This window comes from Apium graveolens, chromosome 5 (assembly GCF_009905375.1).
Source record: "Apium graveolens cultivar Ventura chromosome 5, ASM990537v1, whole genome shotgun sequence".
Lineage (NCBI taxonomy): Eukaryota > Viridiplantae > Streptophyta > Magnoliopsida > Apiales > Apiaceae > Apium > Apium graveolens.
Window position 1 is genome coordinate 121,911,831 of NC_133651.1, and position 21,090 is coordinate 121,932,920.

A 21,090-nucleotide genomic window follows, 5' to 3' on the forward strand; every position below is an offset into this window, starting at 1 on the left:
TAAGTTTGATTATCGACACATTATTCTTTAATAAAATTAAGAATAATAATTAGTAAATAATCGGAGTCATAAGTCCTCGAATGAATATTTAAAATAATATTCAATAATTAAAATAAACGGGGTCATAAGCTCTCGAATGAATATTCAAAATAATATTCAATAATAAAATAAACGGGGTCATAAGCCCTCGAATGAATATTCAAAATAATATTCAATAATAAAATAAACGGGGTCATAAGCCCTTGAATGAATATTCAAAATAATATTCATTAATAAAATAAAGTTATAGAATAAACCTTATTTGATTCATAGTTTTAAAAACTATTCATATATATATATAAAAATATATATATATATATATTATACTCGGGAGCATCGACTCCCGATTTTAGAAAAAAGTTCACCTTTGGGTTCCCTATACTAAGGGTATATGCAAATTACAGCTTATCTCTAGCATAGGTATTATCAACTGAATCAACAGATATATGTATCAAGAATACGAAACAAGCATGCATATATACCATATCACATGCTACAATATATCGCAAGAATTTGCTAATTAACCAACATGCAACTATCACAAGATAATGAATATACAAATGTATACATCACAACAACAGTATAACGGATAGAAAACTTGCTTGAGCGACTGGGGGTTACAAATGGCTTGGGACGAGTCTGGTAACCTATAAACAACATATAAGTTGTAATTAAACCAAAGTCACTTATCAATCTATACTTTAACCAATTTAGACTCTAACGCTCGCTTTGCGCTTACTGATTCTCTTAAGTCGCTCAAGTACCCTCGGCTCCACCATTTTTAATAAATTAACCATTAAGGGTTTTAAGGCGATTCTTTAGCGAGTACCTTACCAACTGCCTAATCCACTTTACATAAATGTTTCATACCCCAGTTAGTCATTTAAGGTCCTTAACCAAGGTTTCAAAGTAAGGCGAGAGGTAATGGTTCGGTCGCGAAACGCCGTTACTTAAAACGGTCGTTTCTCCTAAACCGTACATCGGATTCAAGCGTACAACATATCAAAACGAAGCTCGTAACATGAACTATCTAAACATGGTAATGTTCAAAACCTAACAGTGAGTTCAAGGGTTCTGATGTTAAGAACAAAAATAGTCTACGGTAAATCGGGCATTACGATGGCTATGTTTACGCGATTTCCCAAAATTTACCAAACCAATTCAACACCAAACCATCACCAATCAATCCCAATACAACCATATGACAATATCACTCATCAACCACTTTAAACCATTTAAACCAAGCCCAAATCATACCATGAATCATTAAGAACAACTAGTGTTAATCTTAACTCCCAAAATCAACAAAAACACTTAACAACTAAGATCTCAACATGACAAAACAACTACTACACTTAACCTATCATTCCATCATCATAATCATTTATACCAAACAACTTAATGCTAAGATAATTTAGAGTTATACCTTCCTTGAAGCTTTTAATCAATGAAAGATCCTTGGAATGCCCATGGAAGCCTTGATCTATGCTTAAGCTACCTTGAACTTTCATAAAAAATCAAGAAAACCAAAGTTATTTCTTGAAGGTTACTATTCACCATCTTCTTCCTTGATTTATTGGAAGAGATTGTGAAGAAATTAGAAGCTTAAACTTATAGGATATCCATATCTATGTACAAGGAACCTTAGATAGTTACCTCACTAATTAACAAGGCTTGGATCTTGAATTTTGGAATTTTCTTCTTTGAAAAAGAAGAAAAGCCGAGAGCTCTTCTTGAAAATGGGAGTGTTTTGTGTTTTTTTTTGATTTGTTTGCTTGGTTGCTAGCTTTTGTTTTTTATTAATTACCTATTTACCCATGAAAAAAATGGTGTGGTTATTAATCAACCACACCTCCTTCCCTTATGTCATGCTTAGGTCATCATGTGATGTCACCTTGTTACACTTGTCTTCCTCTTGTTGGTGTGATGACATCATCATCCACTAACCCCTTGATTAACTCCTAATTACTTGGCTAATGACCGCTCATCTGTTATGCGGTTCGCTTAACTTTCGTTTTCGTTTATCGTTTGAGGGATCATACCCGGGATCTTATTACTTGGGTTTCCTTAACCTTTCTCAATACATTATATTCCTTTTATGATCCTCTTTTATAATCCTTGAATTTAAATCCTTTTTATCCTGTTACCTTATACTCAATTCTTTCGGTATCTGGTGGATTTTCGGGAAAATTCAAAGTGTTCGGATTTGGATTCTGACGATCTTTACATACACTTATATACCACATAGAGTACTAATAATATCCCAGAAGATCAATAAAAGATCCCCTACATAGTGTGGCATGAAAAGTTTTCTTATTCAGCATAATCAGCAAAACACTATTCATAATGGTTTCAAAAATTCCAAAAATTGGGGTTATTACAGACAAGCATCACAGTTTCCATCCTGTTCAGCTTCATTAACAATTTTGTCTTGTTGTTCTTGGACATCTGATTGACAGGAGAGCATGAGTGCTTGATAGTCCTGGCTAGACATGTCAGAGGTCAGCAATTGTTGAGAAATTTGTGTTAGGTCTGCAAGTCGATCTACCCTGAACTCTTCAAGATGTGATTGTGGTGCAACTTCATGGAGCCAGGAAGAGACAAGGTGTGGTTGAGAAGTTGATGGTTGTGAAGTTGAAGGTTGTAAGGTAGATGGTTCAGAGACACCTGTGACTGAGGTCACAGTTTTACTCACAAATTGCTCTATGGTTATGGTTAGTTGTTGTTCCACACTAGTTGTGGGAACCTCCAATTGAATTGGAGGAGATTTGACTGGGTTATTGCCATGTGCACCAGTCTCAAAACCTTGGGTGTCTTGTAACACACTAGTACTTGAATGTGCTATACTTGCCTCCCCTATGATAGGATCATTGGCAATTGTACTCCTAGCATCAACTGCCAAGGCAATTTATGCTAGGGTTTTGAGAGGAGTTGTTCCTACATGAGGAACCTCCAATTGAATTGAAGAGGATTTAGATAGCTCCTCCTCAGGAGTACTACCCTCAAACCTTTCAGTCTGTGAAGACTGTTTTGCACATGAAGGTGCATTAGAGACATCCATGGGGTCTTTAGTGAAAATTAATGAACCCCCATGTTTGTGATGGTGTCATCAAGGTCTACCCCAGCTAGTAGTCTCTCACCATCTAAATGAGGTGTATGGGTGGTGAGCAAGACTTCTTGAGCCAAGTCACTTGAGTGAGTTTGCACTTGAGAATTGAGTTCAAGTGCAGTTGCTGAGGAAGAAATTTGAGATTTGAGAGAGTGTTACTCAGATAAGAGTGTTGGCAGCTCCCCCTGAATAGATGAGGGAGCTTCAAGAGATGTGCTCTTACAGTGTGTGTCGTCCTTATTTCTCCTACCATACACTTGAATTGCTTCAGGTGCAGGCTGTGCAGACTCAATACTGGGGGCTTTTACAACTGCATCCTATTGGAGGATGCAGAGGTGGCTTCAGTGGTCAGCTCAATTTTCTTACTCCTTTTAGATCTCTTGACCAAAGGTGACTCTTTTCCAGCTTGATCCTCACCACTCTCAGTTATAACAGTTAAGGTTGCCCCCTTTTTCTTCTTTTTACTCACCTCATCCTTTTGAGAAGATGAGGTGGTTGGTTGTGTAGCTTCTAGAGGTTTTGAAAGAATGGTTGCATCTTGGGAAGATCCCTGTTGGTGTTCATGTGCTTGTACTTCCAAAGATTCAGGGATCAGAGCTGTGCTAGATTGTATATTAGATCTCATGTCAGGCATTGGGTAAGGGTAAATCCTAAACCTCTCCAACATGAATGGAGTGATTTTCAGACTTACATTTACCTTATTCTTTGTAGTAAGTGAGCCAAATATTATTTTGGAAACTTGCTTACAGTTGCCTATTTTTGTGCTATCTATACCATTCAATAGATGTATGTCTACTACTTTATGATTTAAAGTGGACATGATAAATCTAGTAAAGAAAATTTCCTTACCTCTAGCTGATAGGGGCATTGTTAGCCTGGTTGAAAGTTCTTTCAGGATCAACAGACCAACATTCAAGTGTCTATTATGGGCAATTGAATACATCAGCTTTTGCACAACACTGGAGATGTTGTCATACCCTGTTTTCCTGCAAGTGAAGGCCCTCACCACTGAATCAAAGATAAAAGACCACTATTTCCTTAAATTGGTCATGTTTAAGCTGACAGATTGATTATTCCACCATAATTGATGAAGTCCATAAACTCAGTCAGCTCATCAGGAGTTGGCACCTCCACCAGATTCTCAGTTGGCAGCCCCAAAGCTCTATTCACATCTTGGTTATTGAATTCTATCTATTGACCTCCAATTGTGCATGTCACCACCATAGAGAGAGAGAGAGTTGTCATTCATATCAGTTCTCACTAATGTTGTAGTCTAAAATTCATGCAGAACATCCAGATACAGAACATGATTTGCAGTCAAAGCTCCTGCAAGATAAAACTCAGCCAAAGTTTCACAAACCCCTTGAAGCTGTCAGGAGCTTGGTAGCATCAGTAAAAGCGAGATAGTTGGTTCCTTTCTCTGGAATAGAGGCTCTTGCAACATTGAGTGCCATCGTTGATTGATGAGAATGAATGGGTAAGAAATAATTTTGAGAAAGGAGTAAAACTGAGAGAGAAATCGATTTTTGCTTGAAAGGCCAGGTCACTTGAGATCTCGAAAATTGTAAGTATGTATATGTATCGAGAAGTTTGGGTATTTATAGTAGAAGCAAATGACTTATCGAGAACTCAAAAATAGACGTTTGGAATTTGTCTATCGAGAAGTCATTTTAAGAAATGAAGTACATACCGAGAAGTCATTTTAAATTACTCTTATAGAGAACTAAAAATTGACTTATCGAGATGTCAATAAATACCCAGTTTGTCCAAAAATGGACTGAATTAATTTCAACTTTTATTTGAATAAATTCAAAATAAAATTAGAATAAATTTTCCAAAAGTATTTTACCAAAATAATTTATTAAATTGAATTATTTCAGTTCTGAGTTATTGATAAGTCAAAAATTGTACCTGTAGAGAACTCTGTGAATAAAAACTACTAGAGAACTCTACAAGGACTTATCGATAAGTCATAATTAAGCTTATCAAGAAGTCAGTAAATTGACTTGTCGAGAACTCACTCGAGAAGTCTTAAAATGACTTGTCGATAAGTCAGTTAGACTTATCGAGAACTCAGTTCTCTATATACTTTTGATTAATTTAATTCTACCTTGTGTTAATTTCACATATTAAGAATGTAGATCAACAACTGAGCAATTTACTTAGAATTTGAAAAATTCCAAGTTAAATTTTGAATGTTGAAAAATAAATATGCGGAGATTTCTGAAATATTTATAATTCATATTTCTGTTAATTTCCAATTAAATCAAATAAAGATTGATTTATTAGAAATTAATTTGCTGCAAAACATTAGCTGAGTTCTTGCCTTAGGATGAAGAAATAAGCATTCCAATTTCACCTACAAGTCTAGTAAAAGTTGCTTCATCCAAAAGGTTTAGTAAAAATGTCAGCTAATTATTTTTCTGTTGGAACAAAAATGAGCTCAATGGTACCATATGTAGCATGTTCTCTAATAAAATGGTACCTTACATCAATGTGCTTTGTTCTAGAATGATTAACTGGATTAGCCACTATAGATATAGCACTGGTATTGTCACACATGATAGGAATTTTGTGTAACACTAGGCCATAGTCCATTAGCTGATTTCTAATCCAAAGCACTTGAGCATAACAACTTCCTGCAGCTGAGTCCTGCAGCTATGTATTCAGCCTCAACTGTAGAAGTTGATACAGATTGTTATTTCTTGATATACCATGATACAAGTCTTTGTCCAAGAAATTGATAGCTTTCACTAGTACTCTTTCCGTCAATCCTACATCCAGTAAAATCTGCATCTGTGTATCCAACAACTTTAAAATCAGTTCCCTTAGGATACCATAATCCCAAGTTTGGAGTTCCCTTCAAATATCTGAAAATCCTCTTCACAGTCATCAAATATGATTCTTTTGGATTGGCTTGAAATCTTGCACACAGACATGTAACAAACATGATGTCTGGTCTACTTGCAGTTAAGTAAAGCAATGATCCAATCATCCCTCTATAGCTTGAGATATCTACACTCTTGCCCTTTTTATCTTCATCCAACTTTGTTGCAGTAGACATAGGTGTAGATGCAGGTGAACAATCAACCATACCAAACTTTTTCAATAAATCCTTGACATACTTAGTTTGGCTGATGAAGATACCATCACTTCTTTGACTGACTTGAAGTCCAAGAAAGTAACTCAGTTTCCCCATCATACTCATTTCATATTCACTTTGCATAAGCTTGTAGAATCTTTGGCAAAAATTCTCATTTGTAGAACTAAAGATGATATCATCCACATAGATTTGAACTAGGACCATATCCTCACCATATTTCTTGTAGAAGAGAGTCTTGTCTATGGTACCTCTAGTAAAACCATGCTTTAGTAGGAATTCTGGCAGTGTGTCATACCAAGCTCTAGGTGCCTGTTTTAGTCCATATAGAGCCTTGAGTAACTTGTACACAAAATTTGGAAATTCTGGATCTTTAAAGCCAGGTGGCTTTTGCACTTAAACTTCTTATTCTAGCTCACCTTTCAGGAAGGCACTCTTGACATCCATTTGATATACTTTAATATTTTAATGTGCAATAAATGCTAGAAAAATCTTTATTGCTTCAACTCTTACAAATGGAGCCAAAGTTTCATCATAATCAATTCCTTCTTCTTGTGAGTAGCCTTTTGCAACCAACCTTGCTTTGTTTCTGGTAACTATACCATTTTCATCCATCTTATTCCTGAACACCCATTTTGTTCCAATTATGCTTCTATTCTTTGGTGCAGGATCTAATTCCCAAACTTTGTTTCTTTCAAACTGATTCAGCTCTTCCTGCATGGAAGATATCCAATCAGGATCCAGTAGAGCTTCATCAGTTTTCTTAGGCTCTACGTGAGACAGAAAACATGCATGTAAGCACTCATTAGAAGTTGCACTTCTAGTCCTCACACCAGTAGTAGGATCACCAATAATTACTTCTCTAGTGTGACTTCTATCCCACTTCCTTGTATGAGTTTGTTGACTTGTGCCTTCATCATATTCTTGATTGTTGGTATGATTGCTAGATCCTTCTTATCTTTCTCCCCCTGAGTGTGTGCTATCAAATTCAGATGTTTGAGATGAGCTTCTGCTTCCATGATTTTCCTGTTGAGTAGTCTCTTTATTAATCATCTGTTGTGCATCAACTTCATCTTCCCCATCAGAATCACTATCAGTGTTGAGGTTTTCAAATGCAAGGGCTCCAACTTCATTATCATCAAGGCATTCCAAGCCTGGATACTTGTCATCATCAAAAGTCACATATGTGCTTTCCATAATCTTCTTTTGATCAATCACATAAACTTTGTAGGCTGTTCTTTCCAATGAATATCCCAAAAAAATTGCTTCAAAGACCTTTGAGTCAAATTTTCCCGCATATTCAGAGTTGTCTTTCAAAATGTAACACTTGCTTCCAAACACATGAAGATTCTTTACAGTACGCTTTCTTTTAGACATGATTGAGTAAGGTGATTTACCATGTGCCTTGTTAATGAGATATCTGTTCTGGGTGTAACATGCAGTGTTAAAAGCCTCTTCTCAGAAACTTGTTGGCAACTTGGCATCTTGCAGCATTGTTCTAGCAGCTTCAACTAATATTTTGTTCTTTCTTTCAACTACTCCATTTTGTTGAGGTGTTCTAGTAGCTGAGAATTCTTGAACAATGTCTTTACTTTTACAGAATTCACTTAATGTTGCATTTCTGAATTCTGTTCCATTATCACTTCTCAATCTTTTTACACAATTATAATCTTCAGCCTATTTTTCTATCTTCTTGATGTGCTCAATTATGATGTGTGGAGTTTCATCTTTAGAGTGCATGAACTCTACCCAAGTGTATCTTGAGAAATCAACCACCATCACAAGTGCATATTTGTTTCTTGAAATAGATAAGACATTTACTGGTCCAAACAAGTCCATGTGAATTAGTTGCAAAGCTGTACTTATAAAATTCACAGTTTTGATTTATGACTTGATCTTTTCCTTTTTCCTTTCTCACAAGCTTCACAAACTTCAATTTGAGCAAACTCCAGTTTAGGCATGTCTCTTACTAACTCCTTTTTGACCAAGGTGTTAATTTCCTTAAAATTCAAGTGAGATAGCTTTTTATGCCAAAGCTTGCTTTGTTCTTCTGATGCCTTGGTGTAGAAACAACAAATACCATCCTTATTTGTTGAGTACAAATCTGCAACAAACAAGCTTCCTTTCCTTGCTCATTTCAGAGCAACTTCACCATTTTTATTGCTGATAAAAGTGCATTCTTCCTTGTTGAATAAAACTTCAAAACCTTTGTCTGCAAATTGGCTAACACTTAGAAGATTCACCTCAAGACCAGCTACCAGTGCTACATCATCAATGACAACATTTTCAGAAACAATCTTGCCATATCCCATTGTGAATCCTTTGCTGTTGTCTCTAAAAGTCACCAAAGGGCCAGCTTTCCCCTCAAACTGTGATAGTAGGGCTTTATCACCTGTCATATGCCTGGAACATCCACTGTCTATGATCCAGTTGACTTTCTTCACTTTGCCCTGCACACAATGAGTTTTAAGTGTGTTTAGCAACCCAAGCAGTGTTGGGTACTTTCTTCTTGTTAACTAATTTAGCAGAAGTAGAATGAGTAGTTTCAGATAAAATAGAGTTCATTGACTGTTGATCATTTTCCATTTCTATTGTAGACCCAATTCTTGTTTCTTTGAGGTTTACTCTCAGTTTGTGGTAACTTTTCATCACTTTCAAGTTTTAGGGCGAAAACACGCGCTAAAATTCACGCAAGTATACGCGTTCGCAAGTAGTATAAGATATAAATCAGATTCGTTCCCACAGAGACTAGTTTAGGTTAAGTTTAATTTATGCACCTATGCAAAAATGTATGGTTATCGCTCAATGCTAAGACAAATAACAAATTAGTTTTGATTAAACTAAGAGATTAAACTAACAATTATAACTAAGAGAACAAAAATGGTTAAATTATATATATGACAAACATGGGATTCTAACTTCATTACTACTTCATTCAATAGCCTTTTCGTTCTTAACCTTAGCATGTGATGGTGATGACACTAATCAGATAACACGAAACTAGTAACGCCAACTTTCGTTGTACGAATACCCTACTACCAAGCATCCACAAAAGAGATAGAAGTTGAATAAATACCAATTATGCTTAGTCCTTATATGTCTATAAGAATTGAAAACATAACGGTTTAATGCGCAAGTTATCTATCGTGATTACATAGGGAAAGTAAGATGGTTAAAATTACCTACGAATCATGCATAATAAATACATGAACTTATGCTAGCATGGCAAGTTCTAAACCTCTATATTCATTGTCGCTTCAATAGAGATTAACACACTATCTTATATGTTAGCTACGCACATAAAACGAATAAGCACAACCAATACTAGGATATCAATCAATCACCACACACCAAGATATCGAAACAAATTAACTATTGAAATCCATAAGTAAATCCGCTAGAATCCCATGACAACGATTAGCCCATAATTGAACTCATCATCATCATGGGTTCCAATGAAAGCATGGTATAAAACAAGGTCTTAATAAACTGAATAATAATTAAAGTACGAATAAACGAGATCTAGGTTCAACAAGAACAAAAACGAGCATCCAAAGTTACAACTAATTCAAAGAATCACAAGTTGAAAACAAGATCTTCTTTTTCAGAGTTGTTTTGTGCTTCTAGGTCTTCTCCTAGCGAAGTCAGTCGCGCATCAGCGTGCGGCCGCGCGGCACTAGCAGGCGGGCGCCTGACACCAACAGGCGGGCGCCTGGAGCCTTTCTGGAAAATTCTGATGAATCTTATTTTGCCCATAACCTGAGTTCTACTCGTCAGAATTAGGCAATTCAACTGCCCACGCGAAGTTAACGAGATTCTCTATAACTTGACAACAACTTGAGTTCAAAACACCAATTTAAGCTTGTAATAAAGCATTCCAAGTGGATATAAAATCCACTTATCACACCCCAAACTTGAATCGATGCTTGTCCTCAAGCATAAACAGACTCAAAACTACAAAACAAACCTAATGCATGAATGCAACTACGTGAATGCAACTAAATGATAATGCAATCGATCCCCTCAGAATAACCATAACCAAATGAATAATCCAACGCCTCTAAGAATGCAATGACTCAAAATAGAGCTCGAATAAATCCCACAAACCAACTCACAAACCAGAAACGTGCGTGTGTGGATGCTTAACAGATATACTCTCGATACTAGATCAATAACCATAACTTATCTATCATCAAAACAATCAAAAGTTTATAAACAGAATAGACAATAAACGCATTATGACTTACAACACCTCCTTTCAATAGAGTTATACAAGGATTCACACTATTATTGAACACATAACAAAGATGCTTATTTGACCGTGCAATGAATGAGGTCCCAAAAGACTTATGCAATAATATCCATGTAGTGAGCGTTAGGTTAGCGGATCCCAGACTATAAAAGCCTTAGGTCACTAGGCATAAAGTCCCCTAAAACTTAATAACTCGAGTATTAAAGAGCTCACTCTTGATCAATTATGCATAAACACATACTTTTTTCTTTCTTTTTTTTCTTTTTTTTCAATAATTTCTGAATGAGTGTGTTTCGCTCCATCTCATTCAACCCTAGACTACTCATAAAAATATGAGCCGGCTACTAGCCTTTTTACGCCTAGCCTTACAACAACTAGCAATGAAATCCAAGTTTTTCTCCAGATAAAAAAATCAGTGTTTTTACTTTATTACGAGAATATCACAAATTCTAAATATAACCAAGTGATTAAATTTCAACAACAAACAAGTATGATCATGATCTAAATCAAAAGCAACCCTATAAGACTTTGCGAAAATATTTGTTTCTGGCATGCAAATCAATTCATTAGGACTTAAACATCCCTCTATTCATCATCACCACACTCAAATCAACATCAACTTATCAAATATCATAGTTCATCTTAAGGGATCAATTTTAAATATGCATGCAAATGCAACTATATGAAATCACATAAAAATCCTAAATGAATAAATCATGCAAAAATATGAATGAACTACAACTAAACATGCAAGATGAATCTATATGAATCTATATGGACACACACTACTAATCCTTACATTATCACCCCCAAACTTAAAATTTTCAATGTCATCATTAAAGGTAATAATAAGGATTTCAGGCATACCTAGTCGTTAGAAAGATCACCCTCTTCGGGTGGAGGATCAGGTGGCCAATCAACTTCGACACCAGTGGCTCAGAAAATAGTGCCCAAAGCCTGTGTCAAATCTGCAGCAAAACGACGGTGAATGTCGTGCATGGCCTCCATACGCCTAATTACTCGCATGTACTACTCATCACCAACACCAGTCCTATCAACTACCTGCTGCACATGAGAAGAACCCTCTGTAGGCACTGTAGGATTCGTTCGGCTACCCTCTACATCATCAAAAATATATCCCAAGCCCTTATCATAGGGTGCACCTAAGAATGCATAACTCAAGTGATCTGGTAGTGGGTGAAGCTCAAGTGTAGAAACATCTTCAATAGACGGCTCGAGATGCTCTTGAGAAATTTTCAGCTCTGCTAACCCAAGAGAATCGAATGACATATCTAACTTCCTCTTCCATGGAGGTGCATTCAAAACCTGCAGTTGCTCTGCTCCTTCCTTGTCATCAATAACTGATTTCCTCATTAAGGATCTCTCTAAGGTCTCTGACTTTGGCAATTGCTCAAGTTTCAAATTCACGATATAGTCTACCCATTCTACTTTAAAGCACTCCTCTTTAGCTGTGGGTAACTTTATTGCCTTGAACACATTAAAAGTGACCTTTTGATCATGAACCTTTATCGTAACCTCTCCTTTTTGTACATCAATCATAGTTCGGCCTATAGCCAAGAATGGTATTCCCAAGATGATGGGAATCTTCTTATCTTCCTCGAAATCAAGAATTATAAAGTCAGCAGGGAAGATGAGTTTATCCACCTTGACCAAGACATCATCCACTATACCTCGTGGATAAGCGATGGAACGGTCAGCTAGTTGCAATGACATGTATGTTGGTTTCGGATCAGGCAGACCAAACTTCTTGAAGATAGATAAGGGCATCAGATTGATGCTAGCTCCTAAATCATATAAACACTTGTCGAACGACAAGTTTTTGATGGTGCAGGGAATAGTGAAGCTTCAAGGATCTTTAAGCTTCGGAGGCAACTTCTGTTGCAGCACAGCACTGCATTCCTCCGTTAGAGCAACGGTCTATAAGTCATCGAGCTTCACTTTCTGAGAGAGAATGCCTTTCATAAACCTCGCATAGCTAGGTATCTGTTCAACAGCTTCAGCGAAAGGTATGTTGATATGAAGTTTCTTGAACACCTCCATAAACTTCTCAAACTGCTTATCCAGCTTTTTCTTCTGCAGCCTCTCGGGAAAATGAGGTAGAGGATAGATCTGTTTCTCCCCTATATTACCCCCAGGAGGAGTGTGCTCAACAGTAGTCTTCCTTGGTTCCACTTCCGCTTCCTTCTGCACTTCTTCTTCAGCCAAAACTTCATATTCTGGAACTTGAGATTTTTCAGGCTCTTCGTCTTGCTGAATTTGGGGGCTTGTGACCTTTCCAGACCTCAAGGTGATGGTATTCACCTGTTCTTCAACTTCCCTCTTGCCTGGATTTGTTTCTGTATCACTAGGAAGCGTTCATGGTGGTCGATTCACTAAGGCATTAGCAATTTGCCCTATCTGGTTCTCTAGATTCTGGATAGAAACAACCTGGTTTTGGCATATAAGAGCCTGGTTTTTGCACATAAGCCTCAACTCCTCCAATTCAGATTTTTCATTGGAAGATAGACCTGTATCATGAGTTTGTTGTTGAAGTTGGAGTTGTTGTCTTGGTGTAAATTGTTGCTAAAAACCAGGAGGGTTGAATAGCTTATTTCCAAACTGCTGGAACGGCTGTTGCATCATATTCTGATTGTTGCTCCAGCTGAAGTTAGGATGATTCCAGTTGTCAGGATGATAAATGTCTGGAACTGGTTGCTGCGATCTCTGAAAGTTGCTCACAAACTGAGCAGATTCACTAGATATAGTGCATTGCTCCGTCGCATGCGAACCTGCACATAGCTCACAAACACTGGTTATCTGATTAACACCCAAGTTAGCCAGAGAATCGATCTTCATAGACAATTCCTTTAGTTGAGCAGTGATAGCCATAGTTGTATCCACCTCAAGAACTCCTACTACCATGCCCTGTGGACATCTCTGGGTTGGATACTGATATTCATTAGTAGCCATTAGTTCAATAAGATCAAAAGCTTCCTCATAGCTCTTTGCCCATAATGTTCCGCCTGATGCTGCATCGAGCATAGGTCTTGACTGTGCTCCCAACCCATTGTAAAAATAATTGATGATCATCCGATCAGGCATTCCATGATGAGGACACTTCCTAAGCATCTCCTTGTAGCGCTCCCAAGCTTCACCCAAAGATTCTCCCATTTGCCGCACAAATTGAGTAACACCGTTTCTGAATGCAGCTGTCTTCGCCATAGGGAAGAATTTAGTGAGAAACTTTTGAGAAATATCTTCCCAAGTAACAATCGAACCAGTTGGTAGAGAGTGTAACCAGCTCTTAGTCTTATCCCTCAGAGAGAATGGGAACAGTCTCAGCTTCACAGCATCTTCAGAAACACCATTGAACCTGAAGGTGTCGTAGATCTCTATGAAATCCCTAATGTGCATATTGGGATCTTTCATTGGAGAACCCCCAAACTGGACTGAATTCTGTACCCATTTAATTATGTCAGGCTTTATCTCAAAGGTATTAGCTGTGATAGCTGGCCTGAAAATGCTAGATTGAATGTCATTGATCTTGGGTTGAGAAAAATCCATCAAGGCTCTCGTTCGTGCTGCTGAATCCCCATTGTAATGAGTACCTGAAACACAAACAAATAAACCGTGAAAGTAAAGGAATCCGAGTCAGTGAACTTTAACGACCACTGATGACAAGCACATAAACTAAAAATTAACACCGAGTCCCCGGCAGCGGCGCCAAAAACTTGTTAGGGCGAAAACACGCGCTAAAATTCACGCAAGTATACGCGTTCGCAAGTAGTATAAGATATAAATTAGATTCGTTTCCACAGAGACTGGTTTAGGTTAAGTTCAATTTATGCACCTATGCAAAAATGTATGGTTATCGCTCAATGCTAAGACAAATAACAAATTGGGTTTTGATTAAACTAAGAGATTAAACTAACAATTATAACTAAGAGAACAAAAATGGTTGAATTAATATATATGACAAACATGGGATTCTAACTTCATTACTACTTCATTCAATAGCCTTTTCGTTCTTAACCTTAGCATGTGATGGTGATGACACTAATCAGATAACACGAAACTAGTAAACGCCAACTTTCGTTATACGAATACCCTACTGCCAAGCATCCACAAAAGAGATAGAAGTTGAATATACACCAATTATGCTTAGTCCTTATAAATCTATAAGAATTGAAAACATAACGGTTTAATGCGCAAGTTATCTATCATGATTACATAGGGCAAGTAAGATGGTTAAAATTACCTGCGAATCATGCATAACAAATACATGAACCTATGCTAGCATGGCAAGTTCTAAACCTCTATATTCACTGTCGCTTCAATAGAGATTAACACGCTATCTTATATGTTAGCTACGCACATAAGACGAATAAGCACAACCAATACTAGGATATCAATCAATCACCACACACCAAAATATCGAAATAAATTAACTATTGAAATCCATAAGTAAATCCGCTAGAATCCCATGACAACGGTTAGCCCATAATTGAACTCATCGTCATCATGGGTTCCAATGAAAGCATGATATAAAACAAGGTCTTAATAAACTGAATAATTATTAAAGTATGAATAAATGAGATCTAGGTTCAACAAGAACGAAAATGAGCATCAAAAGTTACAACTAATTCAAAGAATCACAAGTTGAAAACAAGATCTTCTTTTTCGGAGTTGTTTTATGCTTCTAGGTCTTCTCCTAGGTATCTCAATCTTCCCGGATGATGAAACCCCTTTTTTTAAGTATATATAAGCCCATATTGGACCTGGACCCTTAAAATCGTCAAATTCCACTCAAAAAAGGCTTTTTCAGCGAAGTCAACCGTGCGGCACTAGCAGGCGGGCGCCTGACACCAGCAGGCGGGCGCCTGCAGCCTTTCTGGAAAATTCTGATGAATCTTATTTTGCCCATAACTTAAGTTCTGCTCGTTAGAATTAGGCGATTCAAATGCCCATGCGAAGCTAACGAGATTCTCTATAACTTGAAAATGGCCTTGGCTTCCAAATCTGATCGATTTTCATCATATTTCCTTTAAAACCTCCTTTCGTCATTTAACTGATACCTGAAATGCAATAACACAAAAACACATCAAAATACCAACAACTTGAGTCCAAAACACCAATTTAAGCTTGTAATAAAACGTTCCAAGTGGATATAAAATCCACTTATCATCAAGTTGCAAGGAATGTAGTCAAACTTATCACAGAAGGAGTAGGGATCATTTGTATTTGCTTCATTGTATTTGCAGGCTCCTTCAGTTGGCTTGCTAACTGCCTTTTTACAAAGGTGAGTTAGGTAATTCATAGAGCCACATTTTTTACATATCTTTCTTGGAGCATCTGCAACATAAGAAAAATTGTTGCTTTAGTTTATCCCTATTTTCCCATTTCTATTTTTCTTTTTCTTTCTTGCATCTTCAATTTTGGTTTCTTTAACAGGTGTCTTGGGACTTTGTTTATCCATGAGCCTCTCTTCAGTATTGGAGGACTGAGTTGATTCTGCAGTTTTCTTCTCTTTGTCCTCATCAACAATTTCTTGCTTGATAATCAATTCTTCTTCACTGAAGTTGACTTTACATGCCTTGAACATAGGTGATACAACCTTTTTCAGCATAGCTAGAACATTTTCATTAGCTGTTGCTTTTCTTTTGTCACCTGTCTCTTTCTTCTTGTTGTTCGAGGCATCATAGTCAAGACCAATAACAATATTTGCACATGGTTTATTTTTCTCATGGTATTGTCCAACCAGCTCAGATGCATTTATGAAAGACTTCAACTTCACCTCATTCTTTTCCAGCTTCTCTCTTAGCACTGCTTCAATTTCATTTGCACACTTGAGCTTGTTCTTAAGATAAGCATTTTCTTGCTTTACAGCTTCAAGCTCCACCAATAATAATTCAGTTTCTTGCTTCTCACTTTCAAGATTCTCATTTATCTTTGTTAATCTACTAACTTCTTCATTAGCAGCAACCATGCTTGTGTGAATGTGAAACATTTTTGTGTTCATCTTCTCTACAGTTTCCTTATACTGACTCACATTTAAATCAGTGGTGGTAAGAGTTGGTACCTGTAATTTAGATGAGGATGATTCTCCTTGCTCCAAGGCCATGAGTGCATAATTTTCAAATTCTTCATCTTCATCATTTTCAGAGTCATCCAATTTAAGATACTTTGCTTCCAATTTAAGATAAGCTTTATCCTTCTTTGCTTTCTTGGGTTTCCTGCATCTAGCAATATGGCCCAACCCATCATAGTTGTAGCACCTTATCTTAAATCTGTCAACAGATCCAGTTTTGTAACCATTCTTACTATCAGAATTGTACTTCCCTTTTCCTTTCTAGCTGCTGTTTTTGTTGAAAGACTGTCCTTTACCCTTGAAAAATCTTGGCTTCTTTACTCTAATGTTAGAGAATTTTCTAGCCAAATAAGCCCTTGACTAATCTAGCTCATTTAGTTCATCAAGAGTGTAGAACTCATCTTCTTCCAATTCCAGAATGACTTGTTCCTGTGAATCATTTGTTCTTTGCTCACTTGTTGAGGCAACTAGAGTTTGAGATCTTGGCTCATCAATGGATGTTTGGCTTTCATTGACAATTAAAGCACTTGAGCCATCTACAACATGTCCCTGACCAGATCTTAATGATTTCCTTTGAATCATTTCTAGTTCATATATTTTGAGAATTCCATTTAAAACTTCCAGTGTTATTCTGCTCAAATCTCTCCCTTCCCTGATTGCTGAGATTTTATGTTCCAAATGATCAGGGAGAGTAAGTAAGAACTTCAAATTCACTTCTTCAGCTTCATAATATTTGTCATGGAGCTATAAGTCATTTATCAGCTTGTTGAACCTTTCAAACACATCTGTTATACTTTCCTTTGGCTTAGCCATGAAACCCTCATACTGTGAAATCAGTATCCTTCTCTAATTTGATCTAACTTCCTCAGTTCCCTCACAGAGTATCTCAATCTTTCCCCATATTTTCTTGGCAGTGTCACAGTTGACAATGTTGTTGTACATCACATTGTTAAGTGACTCAATCAATATCAATTGTAAGCCACTATCCAGGGAAACTTTCACTTTTTCAGGCTCAGTATACTTAGAAGGGTCTTTTGGAGCATAATGAGCTGGAATGACCATATCACCATCTGTTGATTCTTCAACTCTAATCATAGGAGTGGAGGGCCCATTTTTGAGTATCTGAATATAGAATGGATTGGCCATCCTGATAAACAACAACATTTTCTTTTTTCAAATAGTGTAGTTAGCTTTGTCAAAGGTAGGAATTTTGATGCTACTGATTTTCGGTGTATTCATTCTTCCAAGATCTTGAATCTGTTTACTTTCAAATTTTGCTCTGATACCACTTGTAAGGAAATGAATAACACACAGAGGGGGGGTGAATGTATTTTACTGTTTTTAAGCTTTTCTTGAATCTTTTATGGTTGAACAAAGTAAATTAAATCTTTTAGTGAAAGTGTGTTCATGCATAAATTAAACTTGCAGGAATTAAGAACACAGATCTTCAAAACTCACTTAATTTTATATTAAAATTAAGAATGTTTTGCTACAAAATTTCTAGGCTCTTTGTTGATAAAGAGCTTAGATTCTTCTTGAGAGTGTTACAAGATTTTCTATCTTAATTGTTACAACTGACTTAAGGACCAGTGTTAACTTTATAATTTAGTTAACTGCTAGTTTACACAGTGTACAATAAGACATGTTATTTACTTTAGTAAATAGTCACTTGTCATTTCCATTTATAGAAAAGTATATCTTCTATTTCTAGCTTAGCATATCTTTAGCATCCTGTGATCATCTTGATCTTCCTTTGTCAGTTAATCTTCACCATTGATCTTGCACATCCTTTAAACTGCTTTTTGTAGACTTGTCAATCCAGCTGTTTGGATTGTTTGTTGATTGTTAATCTTGGATATTGAACTGATCTACAATTTTGTACTTTGAGATTTTACCTCGAGATCTTCAGTTTGATCTATAGAGAACTTGACATCTCGATAAGTATATTGGCTTATCGAGATCTCTAGTACTCTATAGTTAATTTGGCTTGTTGAGGTCTCAAGTTCTCTATAAGAGAATTTGGCTTGTTGAGATCTCTAATCTTCATATCTTCACTTTGACTTATCGACTACTCTGAGTTCTCTAGTGACTTCTTGACTTGTCGATATCTCAGAGTTCTCTAGTCAAATTTGACTTGTCGACATCTCAGAGTTCTCTAGTAGATTTTGACTTATCGATATCTATGAGTTCTCTAGTGAAATTTGACTTGTCGATAACTCTGAGTTCTCTAGTGAAGAAATGACTTGTCGATATCTCCAATCTTCATGTCTTCAATTTGGCTTGTCGATATCTCTGAGTTCTCTATTAGTCTTCTTAAGTTCTCTATAAGTCATTCTGGAGTTCTCGAATGATTTCTCTATAACACTAAATTTGTGACTTGTAGAGATCTTGGCTTAAAATATTTTTCCTAAAACAGATTTATTCAACTCCAAGTTTCTTCATAATTCTTCTGAGGCATGATCTTCTTGATCTTTTTCCGGATAGAATTCTTAGACTTGACATGGTCTGCTCCTTTGACATTTTTACAGACTTTAAGTGTTAAAAGTACAAAATACAAATTAAGGTAATAATATAACTTACTTAGAGTTGACAAATTGTCTTAGTCTTGTTAAAGTACAGGCATGTCTTGTACAACAATAATGTTCTTAATTGTCTTCTTATTTGTAAAAGTTGAACAATGTCTAACGTATATCAAATACAAGTTGATTGTTTATCAATGTGTATTATTTTCATACAAGATATTATCAAATTACACAACATTTCTAATATAGCTCATTAAGTAATGTGTGTGTATTCTTGTATGTGTTGTATAATTTGTATTTAATGAATGAATATAAACAGGGTATTCAGTGTACGTTTAAAACTAAACGATTAAACTTAATATGTAGAATGTCGTTAGTATGTTTAAAAAAAAGCTAAAAGTTAACATATATGTTGAGTACAGAGTTGACCAAAAATTTTGAATTTTATTTAAATAAACTATATGTACCGGTCTATATTATTGCGGAGTTCACTACTAACTTACAATTAACTTACTTAATTTAAAAAGATAAAAAATTCATAATTGAAGTCTGAATAACTTGCAATCATAATATACAATAATGTAAAATTTACACTATAGTTAATATAAAAGTTGATTTTAATGAAAAATGTTAGTTTTTAAAATTCAACGTATGTATGTATGAAAAATGTTAGTTTTTTAATTACACTAATGTTAACAAAGTAAGATTAAGTTATATATATGTGTGAGAGCTTGTAAATTATCGTATTTTACATTTTTTAGTAAATTACGATAGTTTCAATTATTTATATGCTAAATATCTTATTTATGTACATGTAAAATAATTATTAATATTTAGTGAGGCAATTGATTACTTAAATAACATGTATTAATAATTATTCAAAAGTTAAAATTATGTAATAAATAAATTACAATAATTTATATATGGTATTCACATTATCATTGAAAAAAATCATATTTATCTTTTACGCAACCGAGCATCAATCATGTCTGTAGTATAAAAATAAATCATATATCGTAAAGACTTATTATTGATTTTCACGATTGTTTTTCAAGAATTCGAAAGAAAAATTGTAATTATATTGTTATTAAACCGTTTTTAAGTTTCTTTCATCACGACTCTAATATTTCTTCGTATAATAATTTGATAACATTGTAACTATTCTCCTAAAATTAAATAGTTTTCAATTTGATAAAGTTTTATAAATATCAGTTGAACTGGTTAATTCCTTCAAATTATTAATTAATATATATTTTTTCTTTAAATAGTATAAAATACATTAAATCAAATGCTACAATATTATATATATAACTATTATTCGAATAATTCAAAATATTAAAATAATTCAAAATATTTGTACAATGTTATCTTGATCAATGAATATTGCTTATCTAAAATAATTCTTTTTATAAGCTAGTTTTTTTAAAGTGAAAAATGAAAAATAAATCGATTTTATATATCATCGTAGTTTTAACAAATCTCGTGAGATCTCGTATCAAATTTTGAATATTTTTAAAATCGGGACAAATCCCAAAAATAATAATTGCGCTACTAGTGAAATTAATAGTTTTAATACAAATAATCAGTTGAATTGATCCTATAAAAACCTTAAACACATTAACTTATATTAAAATAAGATATTAAAAAATTTCACATTGGTAAGATATTCTCGCCGAGTTTGTTATTTAAATTAATAAACGTAGAATGTGACGATTTTTTTTGGCGAGGTCATGTAGTCAAATTTCGAGTATTTTTTGAATAATGGCCAAGTTTTGATTTCAAATTCGAAATAAACTAAAATGCATTGACTCATTATAATTCGAACTTATCTAAATATGTAATACCAATATAAATTATTTATATACAAGCGATTCTATTTTCAATATTTTCTTTAAAAATTATATATGTACATTTTAATTACTTTTTATAATAAAAAATATGTAAAAAATGTATGAGATATATTTTCAAACTAAAAAATCA

General features: G+C 35.1%; 1 non-coding gene across 1 annotated transcript; it reads left to right on the forward strand.

The window, feature by feature from the left end:
* Nucleotides 1–13,600: 13,600 nt before the first annotated feature.
* Nucleotides 13,601–13,707, forward strand: LOC141662827 (small nucleolar RNA R71). Its single transcript, XR_012550926.1, has one exon. It is a non-coding gene; the product is annotated as a small nucleolar RNA R71 (small nucleolar RNA).
* The last annotated feature ends 7,383 nt before the right edge of the window (nucleotides 13,708–21,090 follow it).